This window comes from Ptychodera flava, chromosome 13 (genome assembly GCF_041260155.1).
Source record: "Ptychodera flava strain L36383 chromosome 13, AS_Pfla_20210202, whole genome shotgun sequence".
Classification (NCBI taxonomy): domain Eukaryota; kingdom Metazoa; phylum Hemichordata; class Enteropneusta; family Ptychoderidae; genus Ptychodera; species Ptychodera flava.
In genome coordinates this window covers 7,187,840-7,205,917 of record NC_091940.1, presented here as the reverse complement: position 1 = coordinate 7,205,917, position 18,078 = coordinate 7,187,840, and the positions used below count along the sequence as shown (strand labels likewise).

The following is an 18,078-nucleotide window of genomic DNA, read 5'->3' as shown; positions in this document are numbered from 1 at the left end:
GTATAAAAATAGAAAAAAGTAGCAGAACTGATAACAAATGTGAGATCTGGAGTGTAGAAATTATTTGGAAATGGGAGTGCAGAAAATGCATGGTAAAAGGCAGTAATCAAAAAAAAAAGTCCGTGGATTTGTAAACATGGGGCTGGTGAGAAGTCTAATATTAGTTCAGTCTGATGGCAGTGATGGTGTTGTTGACATTCGATTTTTAATGCCAAGTACGGCCGTCGCAAATGTCGGTGACTTGCTCGTGCAGTTGGTCCTGGGTCGAGTTGATGGGATTGATATTATATTTTTGTAGCAGTGATTTTGCTTCTTTTGGGAAGAGTCTATAGGTGTCAACATTCCTGGAGGTGTTTTGCAGCAGCTAGCAGAGCCAGAGTTGTCCCTTGTCTAGAGGTGGGTGCCTTCGGTTTTTTTACAGAAGCGAAATCTATAAAAAAACGAGATTAGAAATGGTTAGAGTTGTACAATAAATTTAAATGTATTTTGTGAAAATGTTTGTGATGTTAAGTGAATAATGATATGAGTAGAGTAAAAGGTTGAGGTGAGTTGTCATGGTGAGTAGTGTTTAGTTGTGCTGGGTATGATCAATTGGACATGCATGTATTGAAGTATATCTGAATTTCAGTAATAAATGCCAGAGAAAACAATGTGATTGTTATACCTGTTGCTGTCAGTCATGTATCCATTACATGTAGGTGACGCTGGGCATAATGTTACCCTCTGCAAACGTGACAAGCCTTGGATGGAACGAGATTCCCAATGTGAATCTGTGTCAGAATTGTCTGATAGGTCATCAGTGTCACTGTATAGGGCGGCAATATCAGCAGGAATGTCCTGTAAGATACAATAGGGTGGGCATAGGTTGTAATAATCAATTGTGATAATAACAAAAAAGAGAAGGTGGCTTAGAGATATGTTTATGTAAATGAGTGCCCACAACAAGTTATCGAGGGGGCTGATATATCAAGCAGTAATATTCAAATGAAATGCGGAAGTAGGGTTCTCCACGAGGGGATTTAGAGGGGTGGGCCACCCTTGTATTTTTTGGAGAAATCTATTCATATGTTAATAACCCAACAAAAGAATATTGTCACAACAAAATAATATGTAAATAAATAATTAGCCGCCCTTGGTGATTTCTAAGCTGTGGAGAACACCAAGAGGTATGAAATTTGAGCAAAGATATGTCTTGAAAGTGATATTTTGTCAAATAAAACTGATATATGAAGTGATGTTACCTCTGAAGTTTTTGGGAAAAGAGTGAACGGAATTGAATTGTAGTCTCATTGAAATGATAATTTTAAGAGGAATATGTCCGACCCAAATACCCAGGCAAAACCTCGAGCTACTGTACTGCAGCTACCTTATTGACAGCTAACTGACCGTAGGCACTGCGGCATTGTTTGCAGTACATTTTCTGTTTGTCATATAGAAGCCAACTGTAACCAAATTCCGTTTGCCAAGCACTCTGAAATGTCCGTTGTCTTTGCTTGTTGTCGTACTGTCTCTGTTGCTGTCGCCGTTCTTGATCTGTCTGTGTCGCCGTCTTCTTCTTTGGCGGCCGGGGGCATGGTCGCCTTCTAAATAACGCCACATAACGAACCGGTGAGCCCAGAAATCACAGCGTCGATCGCGATCGATTCCGTAATTATTTAGTGAAACGTGCTGAAGTTTAGGTGCATGCGCAGAATGTATTGAATGCGTTGAATTTCACAGACGTTCTGATTGGAGAAGACATCAGTAATTTGTGAAATTAAACCAATCATGTGTTTCCTAATATACAGTATATATGGCATGAGTAGACTCGACACATACAGTTGAACTAGCTGTGATGCAGCGCCGTAAACCGTCAACTAAATCAGGTACCAGGCCTATCTTCATGCAAATGCGATGACATATGTGACGCTGAATAGCCTCTTTTTCAAAATTTGTATTACGGCTTTCTTTCGATCCGCAGCTTCAAACCTACCAACCTAGAAAGGTGAGTAACTTCCTGCAGCGTTACCAATAGCGACAGGTTAACAAATTTTAATCATTTCTTGTAAGCAAATTTATGTAGTTTTTCTTTTGAGTAGCAGAATTCGTAATATTTCTGTTATGCATGGCTGAAAATCGTAGAAATGTACGTTTTATATTGCGCTGCCAGCCTACAATGGAGATTCACGCTATAAAATACATTTTTCATAAGTTTAATGAAAGATTGGCTGATGATGAGCTCATATAATAGGGATTTCAAGTCACGTGACTCGCTCTAATGGACGCACACTAACGTCATTCTGTGCGTTGCATTGTCGCATACCTACGTAAATTCTTTGCCGTATTTTACCTAGTTAAAATAGTCATGACGGAAAAAAGACATTTTTCCATGCAAATGATATCTAAATAATCTTTTGGTTGGGTTAAATGAGCAGAGTTGTGTTTATTTCATACAAAGTACTGGTGGAAACGACGGCTATCAGTCGCCGGTCCGTTCAGAAGGCGGAGACTGTGGTTGACCTCAAACTGTGACCCTTGTCAAACAGGTATCGTCCTGATAGACAGCTTCGGAAAATAGCTTCGCTGGGGTTAATGAGTGAAAACACGCCCAGAAAAATCCATATAAGGGGTACCTATGTAAATTTAGAGTAAAGTTCAAGTGGCGCGAATTTTGCAGACAGTCGTTGAATACGGTAAGTGCCCGTTGTAAGATTTAGCTCCGATTTTTTTTTGGCATAAATGACAGAGTTTAATTTTTGCGCAGTCTGCATTTGAAAATTGAATACATTTTACACCATAAAATGACATGGAAAGAAAATATGCGACTGATATTTTGCACAGAAATGATTTTGAAAACGACAGTGTGAGCGTCCATTGAGGCATCTGCCTTTATTTATGTTTATTTGACCGTTGATGGCGCTGTTCAATGAGCTTTGTTTTCATTCAAAACTTGTAAATAGTGTGGAATCTGTGTTTTATCACAGATGTGTTTTGTGATTACACCTAGCTATCTGCCTTCTTACATCTTCACTGTCATCCCCTTAGCCAATGCGGCTCTTTCTACCCATGACTGTTATCAATCCTCCTTCCCAGCCAATCAGCCACGTTTGCACACGACACTACATAATCAAGCCTTTGTCTCATCGCTCCCATTCATTCATTCATTCATTCATTCATTCAGCCGCTGGGTCCATGCCATACCAGCTCAGCCTATCCCACCACCATCCCCTGTCTCCTCCTCTCTTTTCCCTTTCTTTCAAGTGTCCGGGCTTTGGATTCCATCCTGACCCCCATTTCTCGGGAATTCCACTCCTTTCCCACATTGCGGCCTCTCAGGATGGATTCATCATCAAGGTCATTCAGACCTTGACCCCAAGGTCACCAATGACCGTTGCTCGGTTGCTTGACTGAAGGGGCCCTCTCCCATATATTTTGCTCATATTTTATTGTAGGATAGTTTGCTACTTCTATTTTGACTGTTTTGTATTGTAAGTTTTGATAGTATTTAGTTTGAGATCTGCGAGGGCACTAGTTCTATGCCCTTTACTGCTTTATATTTGCCGTTTCATCTTGTGCTTTATTCTATACTTTGTTGGCGTTTACATTCTCCTTTTTGCAATAAACCCTCCTGTCTTTCCTCACTTAGCGGTGGTGTGTTCACAAAACTTTTTTATGGAAGTAAATGCGTGATTTAAAAAAAATATCAATGAAATGTTTCTTATTTATATATGGATGTAAATAATGTTTGTAACTGCTTCAAAGAAAACACTAAATTTGTTTGCATAGGATATACTTCTCTTGTTTCTTTGCATTCTGAAAGTTTATTCTTAATACTCTACAGTATACATGGATTAGAGTTTAAGTTAATATTCAACTGAAAGTAAAAGTTTATATGAAAGTCATCAACATCAAAGAAAGTTTGTATTTAAAAATGATGAATTATATATTTATGAATAAAACTTCTTCCCCTTCCCTTAGGATCATAATTGCAATAGTGAGAATAGGCACTAAAATGGAATTAGGCGAATACAGTGAAGTAGCAGGTGTAACAGCTGACTTAGTACTAAATCCCAGGCAGGTTCTTAAGCAATCATGTGTCACCAATGGACTTGTTTGAGGCAGGTATCTAATTCAGCACAGCAAGCTGCAGAAACAATAACACAGCTGACACTAGGCGACAGTTTCAAGAAATGCAACTTTGACAGTCTCCGCAAGAAGGTAGAGAAGGTAGTAAGGAAAATAAAAGACATGAAAAGAAGAGGCAGGAAAGATCTCCTAAAATTTTGTGAAAGTAAATTTGACCCTCCAAAGGTAGCCAGTGATACACTGATTGAGTCAATACCAGAAACACACAGAGAGGTAATCAGGCAGGTCATAAATACAGTTGAAGGTGTGGTTAGTGAGAATAGACATCTTAAGAGACAGTTAGAGGAGGAGGAAGAAGAAATAGCTACATTAGAGACTATGCAGAGAACACTTTCTCATGAAGTCAATGTGCTGCTCTCTGCACTTGAAAGAGTTCAAATTAATCACAAGAAAGCTATAGAGGATTAAAGCAAAGATTTGTCGAAGCTAAAAAAATAGCGTCAATGACACTGTAGCTCCCATCCTGGACTATTTAGTGTTTGTTCTCTGGTCAGATATTTGAACATGTGTGAAAGGGATAAAGTGCATGAAGTGAAAATACTTAAATGTAATGTACTGGAGACAGTGAAATATGTTTAATGTATTTATTCAGAATATAAAATGGAAAAAATACAGAATTAGAAATATCATATACTGTGATACAACCATTAACTAAACAAGTCATTGACAATGACAGTCCCCACTTGTAATAGGAGTATTAGTCTTGATGGGGCACGGAAATGTGGTCATTGAGAAGTATCACTGGAGTGTATATGTTGAGATCTATGGGCAAATAGGGCTATGTCGTTGTTCCTAATTTGAAACACATGAGGCATGTCTAAGTTATGGTTCTAAATCGGGAAAAAAGATCAGACCTCTAGCAGTATTGGCCAGCCAAGAAATACATATGCGCATAATAAATGAGGTACAAGATGTGACATCTTAAGGTCTAATATCCTATCAAAATTGGAGGGTATAGAACTTGTGGTTACTGAGATATGCATATATATGTATAATCAAGGTCAAAGGTCATTGTGGTTACATGACATTTTGAAAAAAAAATTATATTGCTAATTAATCCCTATATGCCAAAAAATCAGACCTCTAGCTCTATTCACTTGCCCAGAATTAGATGTGTGCAAAATTAATGAGGTAAAGCATGTGTTGTCATAAGGTCTCCCATCCTACTAAATACAAAGGACATAGCACTTGTAGTTACTTATTTATTGACATAAACATATATTTTAGGTAAAAGGTCATCAAGGTCACATGACATTTGGTCAAAAAATTTCTCTTCTATAGTTATCCCTATATACCAAAAATCAGACATCCAGCTCTATTGGCTTGCTCAGAATGAGATATGTGCATAATTAATGAGCTACAATATGTGGCATCATAAGGTGTCCAATCATACCAGATATGAAGGGTGTAGCACTTGTGGTTACTGAGTTATGGACAAATATGTATATTTGAGGTCAAAGGTCACCGAGGTCACATTACATTTGTCCAAAAAAAATTCTCTCCTATAGTTTATCCCTATATATCAAAAATCAGACCTCTGGCTCTATTGGCTTGCTCAAAATTAGATATGCACATAATTAATGAGGTACAATATGTGGCATCATAAGGTGTCCCATCATACTATACATGAAGGGTGTAGCACTTGTGGTTACTGAGTTATGGACAAATATGTATATTTGAGGTCAAAGGTCACCGAAGTCATGTCACATTTTGTCAAAAAAATTGTATTGCTAGGTTATCCCTATATACCAAATATAGTTATCAAAACAAACCACCAATTGTATGAAACATGGGCCTAAATACAGACAGACTGACATTCACAGACTGGCACAGAGTGATGACATTGACCCCAAGTGTGCCTTGGCCCATGGAGAGTGATAAAGATATAACAAAAAGCTGAATGTAATGATAAAATAGTTAAGTATAGGCCTACAGACACTGAGGGTGAATATGTTACAGCAATTTGATTAGTTTCTTTTCATTTTCTACTTCTGTGATAATTTTTAAGACAATCAAACTGCAAGGCAGTTTTAATATTTAATTGACATAATTTAATTTAATATTTAATATTGAATTATTTTATATAATTAATTGACATACATGTTATCTTGTACAAGCACACAGCAAACTGTTCTTGATTTTTCATTTACAATATTTGACATAGACTGAAATACATAACATGCAACAAATATTTACATTTTGCCCATGCACCAGATACATGGAGAGATTTCAACATGCAATCATTAACTCAGAAACCCTATAGGGAAAAGTAAACATTGTTTTCTTCCAGAACAGCTGGTATATCCACATCTGGAGCAACTTACAAACTTAACCGATTACACAAGGATGATGACACAAGAGATAAAGTTAAACTGTGGTGAACTTGACTATTCCTTTCAAATCCTTACCTAACTTGATTGACATCTTAAACTAAAATACACTGCATGTTTAATGGCACACAAAAATACATCAGGGGTGTACCATTTGATAAAAGGGGGTTGTCTGGAAGATTGATGAGGAACATCTTTTTTATCCGATACACTGTACATTCTTTTTTTCCCACTATCCCACCTTTTCTTTTGACAAACCTTCTGTGGCTGATTTTTTTATTGACATTTGTTTGGATTTTTTTCAAAATCTGCCAGGACCCCCCCCCTCCATCACTCTTTAACATTGAAAAAAACTTTGAATATATTGTTGTCTCAGCTATGTTTTCTCATTATTTTTTACCGCATTTAAACACCAAATACAGTTTACCATTTCAAATGCTTACTGAATCACAACATTATCTTAAACATAGGGCCAATGTCCCTGAAGCTACTATAGACATGGATACAAAATTAAGTATTTCCTGACTGTATGAAATCATCTCACTAAGGTCATCCTAGGGACCTGTTAACCAAATATTAAAGCTGTCTGACCAGCGGTTTTGAAAAAAAACCAAGCGACCCAATAGTCGACAGAGCTCTGCTGTGTTATGTAGAGAGCAACTTTTTGTGACATATGTATTGATGAAGATGGTTGAGATCTTTGATAGCTCATTTCAGGATGGCCTGACCTAAAATGGCAACATTAGCTGCAAATATACAAAATTGATGATTTCATCATAATTATGTATAAAAATGTATACAAAATATCAAAGCTATCACATGAGTAACTTTTGAGAAACAAATATTTTGACCAAAAATGGCAAAAATTGACCCAAAAATACAAAAATTGAAGATTTCATCAAATTTCACTATATCACACTAGGAGAACCCCCAGGAACCTGTATACCAAATATCAAAGGCATCAGACAAGTAGTTTTTGAGAAACACATTTTTGACCAAAATGTCAAAAATTGCACCAAAAATACAAAATTGCAGATTTCATCATATATTCTATATATCATATTTAGTTTATCTGTAGGAACCTGTATACCAAATATCAAAACTGTCAGACGAGCGGTTTTGATGAAATAAATTTTGACCAAAAATGACAAAAAAATTCCTTAAAAATACAGATTTTCATATTCATCACAATTTGAACAAATCCAAATTGGGTTATCCCTAGGGACTGTATACCAAATATCAAAACTGTCAGACGAGCGGTTTGATGAAATAAATTTTTGACCAAAAATGACAAAAAAATTCCTTAAAAATACAGATTTTCATATTTCATCACAATTTGAACAAATCCAATTTGGGTTATCCCTAGGGACCTGTATACCAAATATCAAAGCTGTCTGACCAGCGGTTCATGAAGAAGAAGATTTTTTACCAAAAACGCCTTTTTTGGCACTAATTTGTATATTTTCAACAATATCAAAAAATCAAAAAAAGCACAATTATTTCAGGTCAGCCCAAAGTACTTACATGCTAATTTTTTATGTAATCTGCTCAGTGGTTATTGAGATTTTCAATTTTGACGGTTTTTACATTTTTTCACTTAATTTGCATATTTTTGGCAATGACAACTTCATTTGAACAAAATCTCATCTACAGCCCATCATCCATGTACACACCAAATATCAAGATGAAATGTGCAGCGGTTTTGGAGTTTTTGATGTTGACGGACAGACATACAGACATACATACATACAGACATTTCCCTAGCCTATAAGAATAGCTTCCATTGCCATATATACATATGGCTATGGGAGCTAACAAGAAACAGAAGCATATGAGAAACAATTCACTAAACTGTCAGACAAGCTGAATAAAACAAGTGAAGAACTTATAAATGCCAAGGACAAGCTGTCAAAGTACAATGTAAAAAATGTAAACAGAAGGCAGAAACGTCTAAAATCAAATCTAGTTAAAGCGAGAGAGGAAGCAAGTGCTAAAGACAGACAAATTAAACAATTAGAAAAACAGTTACAGGAGAGTACAGATAAAATAGAACAATTAAATGATACAGTGGAATTTAATGACAGCCAAGTGAAATCACTAAAGAAAGAAAAAAGAAAGCTTCAAAAAAAAGTGAGTCACTTAAAAAGGAAAAGAGAGAAAGCAAAGTCACACCAAATACAACACAATTTGGATGAAATACAACATTTAAAGAAGAGAGTTAGTGAATACAATAAGAAGATAGCAGAACTTGAACAACTAAATGATATTTTAGATAGTGAAATCATAAGAACTTTCCAAGATGGTAAATACACAAATGAACTGAGGCAGTGTGTTATGACACTTGCAACAGAATGTAATGTAAGTTTAAACAAAATGAATTCTGTGATTGAAACAGTTCTTCACAACTTGGTTGGCAAAGTTCCAAATCGATTGCCAAGTCTGGGATTACGGTCAAGACTTCTCATTGAAGCCAAGGCTGTAGCCCAGAAACAAGTTGTGGAGGAACTGCTTCAACAAAGTGACCCTGCTAATATGATTAGTAGTACCTTGCATTCAGATGCGCATTCAGATGCAACCTCTAAATTTTTCAAGCACTACCAAGGCTTTCAAATTACACTGCAAGATGGCAGAAGTCTGTCCACAGGTATTTCAGAAGTTGGATCTGCCAGTGCAGAAGCACTAATGGATTGTTTCATAGATACAATTGGTTCATTAGCAACAGCTTCCTTAAATGCTGAATGTAATGAGGAAAAGGATAAAAAAATTGCAGAAATTGTTTCAGCGTTGACAAATACAATGTCGGATCAGGGGTCAATTAATCCTGTGTTTAATGCTACCCTGAGTTAATTCAGAGGAGAGTTATTACCCCAGGTCATAGATAAATGGGATAGCCTGCCCACTGAAACACAAGAGCGTCTGAAGCAACTTGGCCACTTCTTTTGTAAAATGCACCTGTTGGTTAATTTTTCCACAGAGTCAGATAAATGCCTCCATGCATTTGAAGACAATGTTGTGTCAGGGAAAAATCCATTTGCATTTTCCTCGTCTGAGTCAGGTGCATGCCGTCTCGTTCGAACTACAGCTAAAGCATTTACATCCCATGGTTCTGAAAAGTCTGGTGTGTATTCTCAATGGGAAACTTTTCTATCTAAAGATAATCGTAAGAACAAACTGATCACTTTCCGTGGCAATAGGTTCAATGTTCTATACTACAATAGTGCAGCTCTTTACTATCACAGAAATGATATTTGTAATTTTTTGAATAATCAATTGCTTCCAAATGATCTGCTGAGATCTATTGACTTTGACATTAGGCAAAAGCTATATATAGCTGAAATTAGAGCTCTGGGGATAATTGATAAAATTATCACAGGTCCCATGTGGAGATTGTTTGAGAGTGAGGGGGGTATACTTACCCTCAACCCATATCTCAAACTTCTCAGAGAAAAGCTTGATAAGTGGGGATGCAATGCATCTTCTTTGATGGAAGGCCAACAACCATTCATGGATATACCGGTTCATCAAGATGAACTATATGATGAACTGTTTGCTGATACAAATGATGCTGAGTTAGACAGCTATACTCAAATGGCTTTGGAGCTTTTAATGCACGCTATTCTTATTATTTTAGACAGGCAAGCTAAGGATCAGCTTCCTGGTGGCAGGTATTTTGAGCCTGATGACAGCACAGGCGACCCAAGTATTACTGAGTTTTTCACACTGTTTTGTCTATCATTTTCTCTTCTTTCTTCATGCTCTTGAATGATCGAAATAAATAAAATAAATGGTTTATATAACCTAACCTAACCTAACCTGTGACTCTTTATTTATTTTACACTCCATTACAAGGACGTATATCTCTCATACACACATGTTGTCATTAATTAGTCAACACAACTAAAGGTGGGTTTACACGTGTATTTTTTTAAACCTGAGGGAATCTGATTAGTCGCTCTGTAAATATTCCTTATCAGCGATCTAAGCGATCTCACGTTTACACGTTATACACAAGGTAAAAATTTAGTTCGGGTCAAGCGAAAGAAATAACGCCACCAACAATACAGTAGTCTTCATAACAACGTATAGCCCGTACATCGAAACGACAAAAATCAAGCACCCCTGACAGAAAACTGGAGTGAACTTGAAAAAGACGAAAAACTAAAAAAACTGTTCCAAAACCAACCAATAATCGCATATAGAAGGAACAGAAATATAGGCGACACACTTATAAGCGCCAGACTTCACAAAAACTACAATAGCTCAAACTCAGATTCACTCGAACCTACACAAACACAACAAGGCCAAACAGTAGACATTCTAGCTTCCCTACCAAACGTAAGTGGAACAACATATCATAAAATAAAAACAATCAACTATTCAACACGTCTCACCAATCAATGAAATGGATTTTAAGCGACTGATGAATAAAAATCTGTTTTCGAAACATAGCGCCAAAGGATCGCAGTGTCACATTAGTCTCTCCGCTCCAGTGCAGATTTAGATCAAGACACGTAGATTACGGGTACGTCTCGCCATGGCCAAGCAACATTTTACACAAAACAGTTAAACATGATATACAATTATATTATACACGATATCATACACAAAACGCAAACAACCTAAATATGAACGATGTGTGGAGTTGCTTTCCCTTTACTGCCAGTTGCTTTCCCTTTACTACCTACAACTCATCGTAAAATGGCATCGTTTTCTAGCTCTGTCACCTCGACGATTGTTGTCGGACACGGACTTGAACTGCAGCTCGCAACCGTTTGATTTTGTTGTGGCATTGTTCTGCTGTCCTTTCGAGTCCCTTCTCCCTGGCCTTGGCATCTACGACTTCATACACTTGCCGATCCCTCGACGTGCCGTCCATCATACGCATGACATTTTCGTCTCTCCAGATTGACATTAGTAGCCTGATCTCTTCCTGCGGCCAATTGTTGCCGCGATCGCGAGAGCTTACTTGAACACCGTCCATTGTGGTAATGGCCGCAAGCCCGAAGATAGGATATAGTTCGGCGTTTAGTTCGGTGTTCTGGTCACACGTGTAAATAGGCCATTGTTTAGTACGGAGCACCGAACCTGGACCAGCCCTCCGACACCGAATTAATTTAGTTCTTTGTTAGTTCGGTGTTGGTTGTTCACACGTCCAACTAACACAGGTTTAAATTTATTCCGGTTGTCAACTCCGGACTTAACTCACACATGTAAACCCCCCTTAATTATGCTAATCCGTGGACTTATCAGAGGTTGGTCAACATCGGAAAGATAGTGATGTTAATGAAAAAGAAGATATCTCTCATACACACATGCTGTAATTAATTAGTCAACACAACTAATTATGCTAATCCGTGGACTTATCAGAGGTTGGTCAACTTCGGAAAGATAGTGATGTTAATGAAAAAGGAGAAGGTATGAAGATCTTGGGAAACATGTCCCGAGGACGTCCGTAAACCTAGTGGACGCTTATATATTCATGATATGCGCAAACAAACACTGCTCATATTCAAAAACAAACGGGAAGTTAGATCAAAAGGAACGCTGAAAACGCGCGTGCTTTTCGTTGCCAAGTGCCAAATTCTAACATAACTAAGTAGACATGGTCCTGCTCCATGTAACAAATGCCCAGAAAGTATCGACCGACCAAGCAGAAAAAGATCGCCGGAGTTGCCGTTTCATGAGTTTTTCAACAAAATTATATAGATGTATGTTTCACGTCGTCGTTTTCTGGGAGTGTATATACCAAGTATAATTTACAAACCGTGTCGTGATTCAAGGCACAATGGTGACACATTAGCAGGAGCACACACTGGAGAATTTTGGCCAGCACTGTGAATTTTTTTTAAACCAGTCACCTTCATTTCTCTGCACTCGCTATTAACTCCATGTCTACCGGTAACATATCGTTATTTTCTGTCTCAAAGTACGTACCAGCAACAGGCCTTTGACGTCAAAGTCGGTTGTTTTCTGGTATACGGTAGCAACCAAGCTCATGACTAGAATGACTGTACGGCGTCAAAGAGTTAAGCTCGCCGGTTACTTTTTTCGCATAATAAAAGAGAGTTGGTCGCTACATGTGGAGCTAGTTTCCAGCTCCATGGTCGCTACTAGTCGATCGATTTCCAATTGTGCCTTATGTTGCTAGTGCACAAAATTCCCGAAAGAAGCAGCGCACGGGCTATAAAACTTCGTTTGTACTGTTAGGCTAGCTTTGGGTCCATAGCTGTGGTGTTTTCGGACGGGATTTCTGCCTTTTACGGCTGGTTTTGACTTTAACGTCACCACCACAGGCTCAGCCATGGGAACGTCCATGTTCTGCCCGACAGCATGCTTGTCGCAACTTTGTTTGTCGATATTTCGAAAATTTTCCACCCAAATTGCCAACACTCATCGACAACATGGTTATTAGGGGCCAACCACTACAAAAAAAAATCACCAAACTATCGCCGTTTTTCCAGCTTTTTCCGACATGACTACTCGCAGACCGTTCTTTTTCTGGCGTACAATCAGCGATTGACGAGGCTCAGTGTAGCCCGTCACTAAAGTCACCTGAGCAGTGACCTCGCAACATCGAAACACAAACTGACATCACCGATGATGTTGTCCACTACTTCAAGAAGCCTGTGAGAATTTTTACCAGCACTGTGAATTTTTTAAACCAGTCACCATAATTTCTATTCACTCGCTATTATCTCCATGTCTGCCGGTAACATATCGTTATGGAAAAGTTTAGTTACATGAAATTACGTTCCATCATCAGCTGATTAGTGATAACCATACGTCGCGTACGTGTAGAACATACGTTCGGAACGGCAAACAACACCTCTACACATACAAAATGTAATCATAATTACGTGTAGTATTTTTTAGATATTCTTGATGATTTCCGCGAATTTAAACAAGAAACCTTGTAAACTATCATGGAAAACATCTTTGATATCATAATATTTCGTAGAGTTTGCACCACCGCAAGAAGTACTTGCTATATGATTTCCTTACATGAACCATGGGTCTATTTTTTACATCCATGCATGAACGAAATGTTGTTGTCTCCATGGGTCTATTTTTTACATCCATGCATGAACGAAATGTTGTTGTCTCATTCCACTAGTTATCTGACGCCACCCCAAAGAGTTCTCCAAACCATATAAAAAACTGTATCAAAGAAAATCGGTTGATTTAATTCGAGGATACGAGCTAGAATATTCCTCATATAAAAATCAATGTTTCTTAAAACTTTAAACGAATTTCCAATGTTTGTGAGAAAAAATACAGCAAAATTATCAAGAACGCACAGCTAAACTGAAAGGCAGACGGCCGTCCCTCCACCCACGGATGGTGGGCAGACAAAACCCTAGCAACACCACCCGATTGAGAGAACCACGCTAAACCACACGAACTTTGACCCTAGTCAAAATCAGACTTGTCCCTGGGAATATGTTTACAAGTTTGCCCACATATAAACAACGTAAAGGTCAAAGGTTTCAACTTCCGACTTCCTGCTTTACAGACGTTTCAGACGTCCTCATGCCATGAACTGCAGGCAAGGCACTGGCAGGGTTTGCACTGTTCGCGACCATTTAAACGTTTGAAATAAGAGTAGCTGGCTCTCCTCGGCCATCGAAATACATTGGCTGCAGTAAATTTTGGATAAAAGGTCATGACTGGCCGCAATTCGGTAATTTCTGGACACATTTCAGGAGAGCTTCTTACCTTCCCGTTTTAGTAACCATTCCTATCTCTCGCGATGTTGACCAACCCGTAAAATCCCTGATAAGTCCACAGATTAGCATAATTAGTTGTGTTGACTAATAACCATTCCTATCTTTCGCGATGTTGACCAACCCGTAAAATCCCTGATAAGTCCACGGATTAGCATAATTATAGTTGTGTTGACTAATTAATTACAGCATGTGTGTATGAGAGATATACGTCCTTGTAATAGAGTGTAAAATAAATAAAGAGTCACAGGTTAGGTTAGGTTAGGTTATATAAACATTTATTTTATTTATTCCGATCATTCAGAGCATGAAGAAAGAAGAGAAAATGATAGAGAAAACAGTGTGAAAAACTCAGTAATACTTGGGTCGCCTGTGATGACAGTGTACAGAAGCAGTCAGAGCATGTCAAAAAGACTAATACAGTTTCAGAGAGAGATTTTGGGAGCTTGGATCTTCTTGTTCGTTTGAAACCAGCAGCTTCAACTTTGTGTTATGAAGCAATTGTCATGTGGACAAATAATAAAACTTCCAATTGGTTGAATAGTAAATCAGATGAAGAAAGAGAGTACATTATCCAAAATGCAAGGAAAAGTTCAGATGAAATTAAAGCATTGTTCAAAGAAAGACAAGTTAAGATCAAGGAACAAAAAATAAAACTTCTTGAAGAAAAACAAATGAAAAAAACGAATAAAGAGCAAAGAGAAGTCACCAAAAATTTTGATCTTACAAAGAAATTAGCAGCTTGTGGTGGGGGCCCATGGTCTCTCTCAGAAGTTGATGTGAAAGTCAAGGAATTGAAAGAATGCAAAAAAAGTGGAAAAGTAATTATAGATTTTGTTTGGACACATATTCAGTTTTTTCATTTTGTTTTAAAGTGTAAAGGCCAGAGACACTGGTTTCAAAGGAGTAGGCTTGGTCATCTATATACACTGGTACAAATGGTAGATAATCTAAAATTAATTTTAGAAGAAAATGATGCAAGTGGAAATCAAGAGGAGGACAGACTAGAAAGGAAAGAACTACCCAGATATTGATGAAATGAAAGATGTTGTATCAAATGAAAAGAAAAAAATGACAGCCAGAGTTAAAAAAGCAAGGGGAAAAGTCATTATTTTACAGCAAAAAGAACTTCTACCAGTGTATATTGATGATCCAACGAAACTGTTGGGCAAAATGATACAGCATCAGAGTTTTGATGAGCACCATGTACCACAGTGGTATGAAGCTGAAGTGACTGATATAGTGAAATTAGATCGGATTTCAACTGTATACAATGTTAGATATGTAGGCACACCAAATGAAATGTATCACTTTGATCTCCTGCGAGATTTAAAGAAGGGAGATTTAATCATCAAAGATTTGTAATTATAGACTTGAAGACAAAATGTTAAAATGTACATATAAGTCACTGAAATAAATAAATTTTGTTCTGAAATAAAAGATTTGTCAGAAATATATTCATGTGTCCTGAAATGGAACACAGTATCAAATAACGACCAAAGTACTGAAGATCATTGCATTCAAAACAGCATCATTATTTTTTTAAATTTGTCCTGAAATAGAATTTTCAAATCAAAATGTTAAATACTCTGAGAAAGAAGGAAAACAGTTAATACTGCTTGACCTTTGACCTAATAAAATATATAAATATTGTTATTCATTTCATATTTTGAATACGGCAATTTCAATACACTGATTTATTTTGCCGCGTTCAGTAACAATTACATAATGCATCATTGACTATTATCTACTGTTGACCTTTGACCCTTATTACATAATTTTATATGTAAATTATGATAATTTTAATTAGATATTTATGCAAATTAATTGTTATCTGAAAATATTTTCTTTTATAGCAAGTCCTTAGTCTCATCATGCATGATACATGACAACATTTCTTGCATTATCTGATAACCTGTAAAATAATTAATAAGCAATTAATACATAAATCAGCTGTTTGATAGATTAATTAATTATTGGTTAATTAATTAATGAATGAATTAATTAATAAATTTGAGCTCTTTTTTATGTAGTTTGTTTTCTGATTAAAACATATAACATGTTTCCACATCGCTATAGTCGTTGTAACGTTTTTTGATATTTTTAAAATTGCATTGATATGTATTTAATCAAACTGCACAAATAAAAAGACTCTGTTTCACTACACAGTGTTACTGATGGAGAATGCAATAATCATTGATACAAAGTGTGTAATAGTTTTGAAAATGAATATTATTGACAAAATCAGATATTTGATATCTAATTGGGGTTGAGAACCCACTAAAGAGATTTCCTAGAGTTAAAGTTTCCTTTCTCCAATGCAGCACAGGAAGAGTCACTGAATGTCTATTGATAAAGCTCTATGCGGGTGTTTAATGGCGTGTCCAATATAGTATTATATACATATACCGGTACACCCGTAAATGGCTGTGTCAAGTGAAAATTGTACCCCTTCCATGTACTGCAGAGTGGAAATGAAACTTAAATTGAATGAACAATGTTAATTGATATCTCGAGCTGTGCAAACCAGAAAGGAAGCTCAACTTTGACCAAATGCTAATCTGATTCTACTTTTGATGTTTATAATTCATAACTATTTACATATTTTGCGTAGATGATAAATGCCTTCTCTGCCTCTGCAAGTGTGTCATATATAGGCATTAGACTTGCATATCAATGAAAGTTCATTGTATTTTGTTTGAATATATAGCCTAATTAAATGAAGTAATTAATAATGCAGAATTACCTATTAATGAGTATATCATACAGATCATACTATAATCAGTGTAGTTAAAATGATTTTTGATCAATTTACCCTAGTGTCAGTGTATTAATATGACATCAAATCGATTCCAGCAATCATTATCATTCAAGGCAAATAAATTACCAGGTCCAATAAACAGTAAAAACAAACACACAAAGAAACATAAGATCACTGACAAAATCGGTAGTACAATCTTGAACCACTATATAAGTGGTGGTACCAGGTGTCCGGAATGGGTAAGCGTACCCTGCTAGCATGCTACACCCGTCAAGATTGAACTAGTGTGACAAAGTTATTGTACGGTAATTCAGCTATCTGCTAAATTACTGTTCTGAGTCAAAGTCGGGAATACTGTCTTTCATCATCTGAGTGACAGATTTGCCATATTTAGATATAAGATCTCCATATCTACCATAGAACTTCTTAAAAGATCTAACCAACCTACTTTGTGAAAATCCTTGTCTCACCAGCTTTAAGACTAATAAGCTGTGTCTCTCTTGAAAATCTTCATATGAATCACAAGCTCTACAGTATCTCAGTAGTTGTGAAATGTACACACCATAAGCTGGACTCGACGGAATATTACTGGTCAAGTAGGGAAAGTTAATGATTTCAAAATTAAAATCATCCCTTTTATCATACAACTTGGTGTGTATTAAGTTTTGATTTATGGCCTTATTACACTGATTTTTTAAATACGTAAATTAAAATGAGTAAGTTATGAAATGTGACACTCAACTCAAACTTTGAGCCTTAATAAATGTAAGTATAACAAATGTACCGTGCATCATAACATATGTTCTTCTGGTGCTTTGAATAACAATATCTGTGTAACTTCATGCATTTCTTTCATTCATGTACTAGGCATTGAATAGGTGGCTTATGAGGAGTGAATCTACTGTACTAAGCATTGAATAGGTGGCTTATGAGGAGTGAATCTACTGTACTAGGCATTGAATAGGTGGCTTATGAGGAGTGAATCTACTGTACTAGGCATTGAATAGGTGGCTTATGAGGAGTGAATCTACTGTACTAGGCATTGAATAGGTGGCTTATGAGGAGTGAATCTACTGTACTAGGCATTGAATAGGTGGCTTATGAGGAGTGAATCTACTGTACTAGGCATTGAATAGGT

The 18,078-nt window shown here is 36.8% G+C and overlaps 1 protein-coding gene across 2 annotated transcripts in view; it reads left to right on the top strand.

Moving 5' to 3' along the window:
• Positions 1-18,078, top strand: part of LOC139147275 (uncharacterized) — a 60,463-nt gene that overhangs the window by 23,290 nt on the left and 19,095 nt on the right. The window lies entirely within an intron of this gene.